The following is a 13,136-nucleotide window of genomic DNA, read 5'->3' on the forward strand; positions in this document are numbered from 1 at the left end:
CTCACACTCTGCTAATATAAGTGTTACCATCCAACAAGTGTGTTTAACTCCATCACATCTCCATGAACCCTCCCAACACATGCACACACACACACACACACACACACACACACACACACAAGCGAGGCATTAAACTATAGACCAGTGTCACTGACTGGAATAGTATGCAAAGTCATGGAGAAGATTATCGGGAGGAGAGTGGTGGAGCACCTGCAATAGGACAGGATGATAAACGACAACCAGCACGGATTCATGGAATGCAAATCCCGTCACAAACCTTCTGGAGTTTTATGACAAGGTAACAGAAGACACAAGAGAGAGGGGTGGGTCGACTGCATTTTATTGGACTGCAAAAAGGCCTTCGACACAGTTCCTCACAAGAGATTAGTGCAGAAGCTAAAGGATCAGGCACGTATAACAGGAAGGGCACTGCAATGGATCAGAGAATACCTGACAGGGAGGCAACAACCAGTCATGGTACGTGATAAGGTATCACAGTGAGCGCCTGTGATGAGCGGGGTCCCACAGGGGTCAGTCCTATGACCAGTGCTATTTTTGATACATGTGAATAACATAATGGACGGGATAGACTCAGAAGTGTCCCTGTTCACAGATGTGAAGTATATGAGAATTAAATCAGATGAGGATCAGGCAGGACTACAAATGTCATGTGAGGGTTCGAAACATGGATTGGGTAATAAACACATGTTGGATGTTCTAGTATATTGGGTGAAATATATGGGGAGCAACAGGCCTGACCTACATCTCTCTGCTCTCTATCCTTAAGACTGACTCACGAATGATGCCTAGGGGTGAGCGGCATTCAAAAACATGCTATGGTCAGCTGCAACAGTGAATAACAAGTGATTCACACAGAGGGCTGGTAGTGAGTCATACTACTGGTAACTGGTAACTGATACTACTGAGATAGAGAGACCTGGACAGGCTGGACACCTGGTCCAGCAATTGGCTCCTCGAATTTAACCCCTCCAAATGCAAAGTCATGAAGATCGGGGAAGGGCAAAGAAGACCGCAGACAGAGTATAGGCTAGGTGGCTAAAGACTGCAAACCTCACTCAAGGAGAAAGATCTTGGGTAAGTATAATACCGAGGACGTCTCCGGAAGCACACATTAACCAGGTAACTGCTGTAGCATAAGGGCGTCTGGCAAACCTGAAAATAGTGTTCCAATACCTCAGCAAGAAATCGTTCAAAACACTGTACACCATTTACGTCAGGCCCATACTGGAGTATGCAGCACCAGTTTGGAACCCACACCTGGTCAAGTACGTCAAGAAATTAGAGAAAGTGCAAAGGTTTGCAACAAGGCTAGTTTAAGAGCTAAGGGGAATGTCTTACAAAAGAAAGGTTAAGGGAAATCGGCCTGACGACACTGAGGACAGGAGGGTCTGGGAGAGACATGATAACGACATACAAAATACTGCAAAGAATAGATAAGGTGGAGAGAGACAGGATGTTCCAGAGATGGGACACTGAAACAAGGGGTCACAATTGGTAGTTGAAGACTGAGATGAATCAAAGGGATGTTAGGAAGTATTTCTTCATGTAGAAAAAAAACTGCTAAAATTCCACCATCTTCCCCTTCTCGTGGTTTATATCAAGCTCAGGCTGCCCTGCATCCACCACCAGAATTATATAAACCACGAGGAAGGCGGAAATGTCTAAGGCGTGGGCAAACTATTAGAATATGTTTCACCTTTGATATACCTTTGATGAGTTCCGAGTTTTTCTACTCTCGGAGCTCGGTCATGGGCCAGGCTCGTCTGGTGATTGCATGGTCAACCAGGCTGTTGCTGCTGGTGGTCTGCTGACCCACATCCATCGCAGCCTGGTTGATCTGGCACCAGCAGTATGTCACAAGTAGCTTCCAGGTGATGTAACAATGCTGGGTGAGGTCTGACAAAGACCCACTCCGACCTCTGTAATCCTCTTTTTTGCACTACCGCTCACAGGATGAGCCGTGGGTGCACAACCAACTAGCTGCTCAGCCAATATAACTAACTTTTCGGGCTGTGCCCCAGGGCGAAGTGGAGAATGAAGTCAGATTGGCTTTAGGGGACGTACGGGAAGAGTAGGTAGAGCTATGGTACAGTGAAGTGGGACAGGTCTTCCTGTTGTGAAATACCGTGAAACAAAAACTGACAGTATGTGTTGCGAACAATCTTCAGAGAGAATGCACCGTGAGACACTACTACTTTAATCAAGACAACGGATATCATCGAGGTAATTCCTACCACACGCCAGGGAAAACCTTGCAGGTCCGATACATATATCCAGGTAAGTCTAGTCGGTTATGAACCTAGTTAGGTCGGCTGCACAGCTGATAGCTAGGGCATAGCATGTCTAGATTTACCAAAATACCTCGTTATTTGTGGGCCACCGAGCCCAAAAAAGTAATCATCTAATCAGCATTGTACCAGTGAAATGCTGAAACATATGCTCCTCTGAGGCAATTATATATACTGTAGATTACTTGATTTCCCACAGCCCAAGGGTGGTAGCATCGACGGCTCCTGGAAAATGACCGGAGGCGGCTGCAGGACGATGAGCCGTCATTCAAGGTAAGTACCTTTCTACAGTCCTTTAACTTGCTTGTCTCTACACCTCCATATCCCTTACACTGGCTGCCTTCAAGAGGGAGCCATCCAGATACCTAAAGTCGGTGCCAGATCAGCCGTGCTGTTGTTCGTATGTTGGTTTACGTGCGGCCAGTAGTAACAGCGTAGTTGATCAGGCCCTGATCCATCGGGAGGTCTGGTCATGGACCGGACCACGGGGGTGTTGATCCCTGGAATACCCTCCAGGTAGAAGGATGGTGACACCGTGGTCTACCCACAGCCTCTCTGCTTTTTATTAGGCTTATTCCACACACTTATATTTTTCACTCCAGTATGTTTGTACAGTTGTGTGCAGGTTAGGAACCAATTTCTCAAGTATCATATATGTATACTACCAAGTATCTTTTTCTCGGATCCTGAGGGAGCAATACAAGTGCTCTGAGGCATCCCCCATCATTCAGATAACTTACTGATTACATGCGGACAGTATAAAACCTCTCTACATTTTCCAGCTCTGCTCTCTCTCTCCTGCCTTGAAAGGAGCCGTGAGCACACAACGTTGGGATGCAAGGTCAGTGTATGATTCCTCATGAAGATATCACTACCACTACCACCATTACTGTCACTGTCTGACAGTCGTTGTCTGATGACCACCATCACTACAATGTTATCATCACACCCACAAGGAAAACGATAGGTAGAATAACTTGAACCTTCTAAACAGGAGAAGCCAAACCAGTGGTAATACTCTGGTTATTTCTTCTCTTTAGACTAAAATGTTATAACTAATAAACTCTTCTAAAACCAAGCGAAATTGCATTGATGGATAATTTACAGAGGACCTTTTTGTCTGTTTAAATTCAGTCAAGCACCTAAAACTGGGGACACCTGAAGTCTCTCAAACTGTACTCCTTGAAACGTAGGTGAGAAAGATGCATCATAATTTATACCTAGAAAATTCTAGAGGGATTAGTCCCAAATGTGCATGCCGAGAGAGCTGTTTGTGTACACGCGCGCACGCATAGGGAGAGAGAAGTTTTATGGACTTACATTTACCTAATTTTAAGTGTATAATCTTGTAGCCAACTCACCTGCACAAACTGCGCAATTCCTCCGTTTATAGTCGACAGGAGCAAAATGAAGTATATTTTATCAACTTGTAATAATGAGTCGTTATGAATCGTCAATAAAAAGTAACTGAGGGAGGTTTTGTACTCACGTGTATTGAGGGTTGATCTCTGAGAGGCCCGACCCATGATGGAAGCTAGCAGTGGGTGCCACAGTAGGGAGCGTTGAAGCAGCAGCAGAGGCAGGGGGTCAAACTAGGTCTTGTTGGCCACTACACGGTAAAGTTACTCTTAGTGGGGTGGCTATCACTACAGGGCAGCGAGACGAGGTAGCAGCAGCCTGGCAACACGGGTGAGACCAGCTACGGGCCGCCACTGACACCAGGATCACAGCAATAAGGACGCACAGGTAGGTTGGTTTGAAGGTGTCGTAGAGCTACTACTGAGGCTGCATAGTTTGATTTCTGTCACTACTGCAGGGTGTGGCCTGAGGGTCACTACTAAATGTTATGACCTGAGGATCACTATTGGAGGGTGTGACCTAAAGGGTCACTAGGATGTGATCCTAGGGTCACTACTGGAGAACGTGGCTTGATACCCACTACTTTACGTTGTGACCTGAGGGTCACTGCTGGCAGGTGTGACTTATGGGTCAGTACTGAGGGTGAGTAGTATGACCTAGAGCAGAGGGTGGCGGCTGCAGCATGCAGCTAGGCGAGAGCCTGTTTAAACGCCACAGCCAGACCCGACACCAGGGTTGCACCGCCATCAACACTGAAACAAACAAAAACATTATTTACATTCATAAACTAATGACAACATACACAGGAGACAGTAATTACCATCATAGAGACAGCTTCGTCACTTTAACCTTACTAATGTAACACTGCAGTTTAAAATATGATTGTTAACATTAATATGTTAGAAGCAACATACTAACTGTTGTTTAATATTTAACAAAACACATCAATACTCTCTTAGTCCTGAGATGTGTCATGACCACTGTCACCCACCCTCTGTGTCATGACCACTGTCACCCACCCTCTGTGTCATGACCACTGTCATCCACCTTCTGTGTCATGACCACTGTCACCCACCCTCTGTGTCATGACCACTGTCACCCACCCTCTGTGTCATGACCACTGTCACCCACCCTCTGTGTCATGACCACTGTCACCCACCCTCTGTGTCATGACCACTGTCACCCACCCTCTGTGTCATGACCACTGTCACCCACCCTCTGTGTCATGACCACTGTCACCCACCCTCTGTGTCATGACCACTGTCACCCACCCTCTGTGTCATGACCACTGTCACCCACCCTCTGTGTCATGACCACTGTCACCCACCCTCTGTGTCATGACCACTGTCACCCACCCTCTGTGTCATGACCACTGTCACCCACCCTCTGTGTCATGACCACTGTCACCCACCCTCTGTGTCATGACCACTGTCACCCCACCCTCTGTGTCATGACCACTGTCACCCACCCTCTGTGTCATGACCACTGTCACCCACCCTCTGTGTCATGACCACTGTCACCCACCCTCTGTGTCATGACCACTGTCACCCACCCTCTGTGTCATGACCACTGTCACCCACCCTCTGTGTCATGACCACTGTCACCCACCCTCTGTGTCATGACCACTGTCACCCACCCTCTGTGTCATGACCACTGTCACCCACCCTCTGTGTCATGACCACTGTCACCCACCCTCTGTGTCATGACCACTGTCATCCACCTTCTGTGTCATGACCACTGTCACCCACCCTCTGTCATGACCACTGTCACCCACCCTCTGTGTCATGACCACTGTCACCCACCCTCTGTGTCATGACCACTGTCATCCACCTTCTGTGTCATGACCACTGTCACCCACCCTGTGTGTCATGACCACTGTCACCCACCCTCTGTGTCATGACCACTGTCACCCACCCTCTGTGTCATGACCACTGTCATCCACCTTCTGTGTCATGACCACTGTCACCCACCCTCTGTGTCATGACCACTGTCACCCACCCTCTGTGTCATGACCACTGTCACCCACCCTCTGTGTCATGACCACTGTCACCCACCCTCTGTGTCATGACCACTGTCACCCACCCTCTGTGTCATGACCACTGTCACCCACCCTCTGTGTCATGACCACTGTCACCCACCCTCTGTGTCATGACCACTGTCACCCACCCTCTGTGTCATGACCACTGTCACCCACCCTCTGTGTCATGACCACTGTCATCCACCTTCTGTGTCATGACCACTGTCACCCACCCTCTGTGTCATGACCACTGTCACCCACCCTCTGTGTCATGACCACTGTCACCCACCCTCTGTGTCATGACCACTGTCACCCACCCTCTGTGTCATGACCACTGTCACCCACCCTCTGTGTCATGACCACTGTCACCCACCCTCTGTGTCATGACCACTGTCACCCACCCTCTGTGTCATGACCACTGTCACCCACCCTCTGTGTCATGACCACTGTCACCCACCCTCTGTGTCATGACCACTGTCATCCACCTTCTGTGTCATGACCACTGTCACCCACCCTCTGTCATGACCACTGTCACCCACCCTCTGTGTCATGACCACTGTCACCCACCCTCTGTGTCATGACCACTGTCATCCACCTTCTGTGTCATGACCACTGTCACCCACCCTGTGTGTCATGACCACTGTCAACCACCTTCTGTGTCATGACCACTGTCACCCATCCTGTGCCATGACCACTCTCTTGCTATAATGACTATATATCGTCATTATCACTATCGACAAGAGTGGATTTTTGGAAAATTCGGACTGAAAACACCATTGCCATATCTGGTCGGAAACGTCAACACGAATCAATATTCTAAACGAGAAAACAAGTGATTTGAGTAGTGTCACCCCTAGAACAGTTTCCTGCTTACAGGTTCTCGTTATCCACCTCCGTCATCTTCCTGGCTGTGACATTTACCTGATCTTCCTTGAAGGAAAGGACAGCCGACTTGATTATTTCATGATGCTATAGGGTTCTGTACACAGTATTCCTTTCGAGTTCTTCGTTCTTTCCATACCTAAGCAGCTGGAACTTACCAGCTGCTTTATATTTTTCTGCATTTTTTCAAGTCTTCTACCGTGGTGACTTTCATGCTTATTTTTGTGTAATCTGTGAATGATACAAAATTGTGGTGGGTGTTTTTATCTGTCTGTTATGAGGACAAGAAACAGCAGAGGCGCCAATGCCTTGGGGTATTGGGTTTTTACCTCGCTAATGCTGGATTTTGCTGTTTAGTACTACCCTTTGTGATTGTTACATGCAAAGAGTATGTAATCTTTATTCGGAACATGTTAACATACACAGGCTACCTCACCAACCAGCGAACCAGATGCTAAGGATCTGACAATCCAACAGAGCCCCATCATCAGATCAGTATCTAGGTTCAGCCAATGAGAAGGTGGATCTGGCAATTGTGAAGGTGACGTGGTTACCACTCACGTTTTCACCCTTGTCATTTCCATTCTAGTGCTGGTTGAAGCACGGTCTGCTTTCTCTTGGTTGCTATTCTTCCTTGATTACTGTGGTGTGCACTAATACCTATTGCTGTACATAGTGTACATACTGTGTATATACACTGTACATAGTGTATACACTGCTGTTTATACTTGAAGGATAATATAATTCAAAATTTTTCTGCTGTGTTTATTTTGCTCCCTTTATAACTTGGATTGTAATAGTGATCAATCTGTCAGAAAGTTGAAAACCCATTTGCCTACCTTTCCAGTTATGCCTATGGCCCTCATCTAAAGTGCAATCAAATTATCACATTTGTCAAATGCCTTTACAAAATCCATGTATATCACACCTGCGTTTTGGTTTTTTTCCATCGGCTCCATAATTCTGACACAGTGGTTTAGCAGTTGCTGTAAAACTTTGCTGTTTTGGGTTGTGAAGACTGTTCCATTAAATTTGCATTTTTTCATCTCATCACTTTTGTGGGACGTTAGGGCTACGGCTCTATAATTTTTTTGCAAGCTCTGTAATGCTTCCTGTATGCAGAGGAGCTACTCATGTCTGCACTCTGTAACGTCTCTGGTATTTCACTTAGATGTAAGTTCTTTCTCCAAAGGATATTGTGTGCTTGTGCTATTGGCATTCAGATGGATTTTTTTTTTTTTTTGCATTCTCCACTCTACTTTCATTTAGTGGGTTGCTGAACATCGATTTATATTGGTCTTTTAGAATCTCATTTCCTATTCATCATCCATGTATGAACCTTCGTTATTAATGGTCCGATTCTACAGGCAGTTCCTAACTTAGATTCTGCATTTGTCAATAAATATTTGTAGTTTCTTTGTGTAGTTTTCTTTGTGCTTTTAGTCTGTCTTGATCTCTTAGCTAAGTTTATCCTTCCTTCATTGTGACATTTTCACAATAAACAATTCGGTAACGCTTTGTCTTCTTCTGTACAGTCTTCTACGCTCTATTTTCATATTTGTTCTTCCAGATTTCCTTCATGGTACATATGTGATAAAGGGTTTAAAAACCAACAAGGTGAAGATTGAGACACTTATGCAACATATGGGAATCTTTATTGAAGAAACGTTTCGCCACACAGTGGCTTCATCAATTCATCAATCTTGTAGAAAGCACTTTTTGCAAGATTGATGGACTGAACACATCGACTCCACTCTGAGGGACTGATTACCGCAAACTCCTCCTCTCCTTGCAAGTTTCTGCTTTGTATTGGACTGATGAAGCCAGCTGCTTTACCCCCTTTAATTCTACGTAATGCCTCACGCACCTCCCCCACACTCACATCCTGCTCTTCTTCACTTCTAAAAGATGGTATACCTCCCTGACCAGTGCATGAAATTATCGCCTCCCTTTCATCATCGACATTTAAAAGTTCCTCAAAATATTCCCGTTATCTACCCAATACCTCCAGTTCCCCATCTACTAACTTCCCTACTCTGTTTTTAACAAATACATTCGTTCCCTAGGCTGTAACGTATCCCACTCCAATTTTTTTTTTCTTATTTTCATCAAAATTTCTTGCCAGTGCCTCTCCCACTCTATCATCTGCTCTCCTTTTGCACTCTCTCACTACTCTCTTCACCTTTTACTCTGCATATACTCTGCTCTTCTTACAACATTTCTGCTTTGTAAAAACCCCTCATAAGCTACCTTTTTCTCTTTTATCACATCCTTTACTTCATCATTCCACCAATCACTCCTCTTTCCTCCTTCATCCACTCTCCTATAACCACAAACTTCTGCCCCACATTCTAATACTGCATATTTAAAACTATTCCAACCCTCTTCAACCCCCCCACCACTACTCATACTTGCACCAGCCCACCTTTCTGCCAATAATTGTTTATATCTAACCCGAACTTCCTCCTCCTCCCTTAGTTTATACACTTTCACCTCTCTGTTACTTGCTGTTGCCATTTTCATTTTGTCCCATCTACCTCTTACTCTAACTGTAGCTACAGCTAAATAATGATCCGATATATCCGTTGCCCTTCTATAAACATGTACATCCTGAAGCCTACCAATCAACCTTTCATCCACTAATTCATAATCTAACTACTTTCATTACGTGGTATATCATATCTTGTATACTTATCTTGTATACTAATCATTTTTCATTTCTATGCTTCAAGTAGGATTAATTTCTAGAGAATGTACAGAGAACCTTCACAGCACACAAGTTCCATGAAACACCTTAACTTCAGGGAACGCTTGGAAGCACTTGACTTGTACTCGCTGGAACGCAGGCGAGAGATATAATCTACACTTGGAAAATCCTAGAAGGAATGGTCCCGAATCTGCACACAGAAATCACTCCCTATGAAAGCACATGGCTGGGCAGGCAGTGCAAAATATCCCTAATGAAAAGTAGGGGCGCCATTGGTACAAAAAGAGAAAACACTAAGTGTCCGGGGCCCAAGACCGTTCAACAGCCTCCCACCATGCGTAAGGGAAATTACCAATAGGCCCCTGGCTGCCTTCAAGCGGGAGCTGGACAGATACTTAAAGTCGGTGCCGGATCAGCTGGGCTGTGGCTCGTACGTTGGACTATGTGCGGCCAGCAGTAACAGCCTGGTTGATCAGGACCTGATCCACCGAGAGGCCTGTTGTGGACCGAGCCGCGGGGGCGTTGATCCTCGGAATAGCCTCCAGGTAGACTCCAGGAAGTGTTTATTATCTTATGTCGTCACCGATTTTTCAATATTTTCATTTGCCTAAGGAGGAACCAGCCTTATCAAATACTCTTTGAGGGTCTAATAGAACTGTTGAATCTTCACATTACCTTGAAAAGGAGATGGAATCCGTACGAAGGCAAATAAGATCAAGCAAGACATCAGTAGGTATAGGGAAATGAGGTAACCCTTCACTGACCTTCACTCGAAGAAAATTAAGAACATCAAGAGGACATTGGTGAAGAGAGACTAAAAGTCAAGATTAAGCATCTTACAGGTCGGGAGAGGGTGAACACATTCGATGAAGCCTTGAGAGTGACGGAAGTGAGCAGGAGAAAAAGTTCTTAGAAAGGGAGTGAGAGTTATGGCCAACCAAGAGGCAAGAGAATAAGAGGCAGAACTTCTGGAAGACCATAGAAATAAGGCAGAGGGGGACAAATAACACGGAAACGTTGAACAAGGTCAAAATCAGGAGGACAGACATCGGGGAGTCTGAAGTTTAGCGTCGAAAGTTCTTTTGATGCGATCAAGAGGGATGGAAACGAGAGGAACGTAGATACGCGAGTCAAAGAAGGCTTCAGCTTTACGGAGGTAACCCTTGCAATGAAGGACAACCACCGAACTGACTTTGTCGGAAGAAGGGATAATAATATTGGTATTAGATTTATGAGAAGTAAGGGCAAGTTGATAGTATTGTGAACACACGTAATAAATGGCCTGTGAGACCTGGTCGTAATGGGAATTGGAGCACACAAACTCAGCAGTAGACTATAAAGTATATTTGCCTTCACCTACTATATGCAGGTATGTACAATATGTACAGATAGAATAAGTGTACATCACGGTGACAGATGGCAAAGCAGAAGCCAGAGTGAACCGTACTCAACCAGCAGGCAGGTAGGCAAGTCTGCCAATGCTTACCGTAAGTGAACTACGTTGCTTCAGTTTCGCGGGCTTGCCTGTGATTGGTCAATAAACCAAGGTACTGATTTAACGATGGGTACCCTATCAATCACTAAACCTTTAGTACCCAATTCGCTGGCTGGGAGGCAGCCTATATGGGAGTGTGACATACGACGAATTGTAACATATATAACATACTGGTATTAAATTTACATAACATATTGGTATTAGATTTACATAACATATCGGTATTAGATTTAAGAGAAGGGCAAGTTGATAGCGTCGAGGAAGGTGGTAATTCTTAGACAACAGGCTATCAAGGGCAGGAAGGAAAGCATCACGTCGACAGGTCAGGAAAATTCCTTGAGTGAAACTGACGAAAGGAATCAAGAGATGATCAGGTCAATACCAACGCGCAGGGGAGGTGAAGTGGCAAAGGAAAGACCAAAACCAAGAAATTCAAGCTGATGTTGGGAGAGTGACAGAAGACAGATTAGTCAGTAAGGGAGAATTTAGACGCCGAAGTTTGTTCTGTAGTTTAGAAGGAATTTGCGAATTAAGGCGAGCAGTGTCAAAAGCAATGGTTGTGAGGAGGTTAGAGATATCTTGTTGGCGAGAGGAAGAGAGAGCACGTTGTGGCCGACGGAGAGTAAAACAGGCATCGTCAACTTGAGACTTAGTAGAAAGAATGAGCTGTTGAAGTAAAAGACGGCATAATCAGGAAAGGGAGTGCCCAAGGTATTGAATTTGAGGGCTGTGAAGAATAAGAGTAGCTTGAATAAATTTTTCGCGTTAAAAGTGTAGTTATCGGTCAAACTACTCGGGGTTTGTAACAGTCAGCGCCCCCATACCATCCCAGGGAAGAACTACTGGAGTTTACTTATTAGCCAGGGTAAGCCAGTAGTGTCACTACTCCTGACTCTCCTCCCTCTAAGTAGTCCTCGACATTGATCATTGTTTAAGTTACCTGCACTGGCTTAGGTTTAATCTGGCTACTCATGTGTGTTTATGCCAGTGATTCTCAACCAGGGATAAATTTACCTCCTGGGGGTAAAAAATTACATGGCCAGGGGATAAATATTTGATGTACTTGATAACTGAATAATAATTCAATTAAATTTCATTTTGTAAAATGTGTAAATGCATGTGCGTGTGTGTGTGTGTGTGTGTGTGTGTGTGTGTGTGTGTGTGTGTGTGTGTGTGTGTGTGTGTGTTGACAAAAGACATGATTCCAACAGAGATATGGATAATAAGACCTTTTACCACTGAACTGTCAGAAATGAAAGATGACCCAGCAGTGAAGGAGCTGATTGATCTTCAGTCATCAGCTACTCTTATAGAAGAATTTGAAAAGGTTGGTGTTCATTTTTGGGTAAAACTCCCAGATTTATTTCCACTCCTTACTCAGCGAGCGTTCTAAGTGCTTGTTCCTTTTGTCACTACATACATATGTAACTCAGGGCTCTCAAGTTTAGTAGCAATGAAGACAAAGGTCAGGAACCGATTGATAGCCGATGATGATGTGAGAGTAACATTGTCATCAACAGCTCCTCGCATAAACAAACTGACTCAGTGATTCATCAGTGTTTCCAACGATAATGTTTCGGTGTCTCTGTTCGGTGTTATTTTTTGTGATAAAAATGGACTGCATAATTATTTCTTTAGGAAAGTATTTCTTTTTATTTTTTGTGATACAAATGTACATTGCTATTTTTGTGCAAAACCTAAATAATTTATTTTTTCTGACCTTGTTTTCTGTCCCTTTATGATGGCGATAAAGTTTTTGTATGGAAGTAAGGAGGTAAATGGAGAAATACATCAAGCCGAGGGGGTTAATGATGGAGAAAAAGTTGGGAATCCCAGGTCTATGCCATAACCTGTGTGTCCTCTGGTAACCTCTCTCTTCTCAGCCCTTACGATTGGCGTCAGGTCACGCAGATTTACTGACCACGAGAATTTGTCTGCATCATAAGGCTGTGTGTGTGTTACTTGACCAGGGTTCCCACCCAATCGTATGCTTGAGTTACGATTTAAATGTTCTGGCTGAATCTACTAGCCTCCACCTCACCTAGTTGGCTCTAGGAAAATCGTATGAACATCTGTATTAACCAGGGCTCTTTTCCGATTGTATGATATCTATGATACTGTCATCCTGGTCAACTCAACTGATCTCATCACCTACTAGTACAAGGAAGACTGTACGAAACATCTAAGACTTCGTGAGTTATCCACCAATTATCTACGAAGCCTTCAAGATACCAGCAAGTCATCCCTTGTTAGCTTTGGTCATTGTATTTTTTTCAGTTTTAATTGTTAGGTTATTAAATGTAATATTTTTTCTATTATAATAAATTTACATTCTTTTTTAGACTTATATCCTCTTTTTTGGTTATC

This window comes from Cherax quadricarinatus, chromosome 51 (assembly GCF_038502225.1).
Source record: "Cherax quadricarinatus isolate ZL_2023a chromosome 51, ASM3850222v1, whole genome shotgun sequence".
Classification (NCBI taxonomy): domain Eukaryota; kingdom Metazoa; phylum Arthropoda; class Malacostraca; order Decapoda; family Parastacidae; genus Cherax; species Cherax quadricarinatus.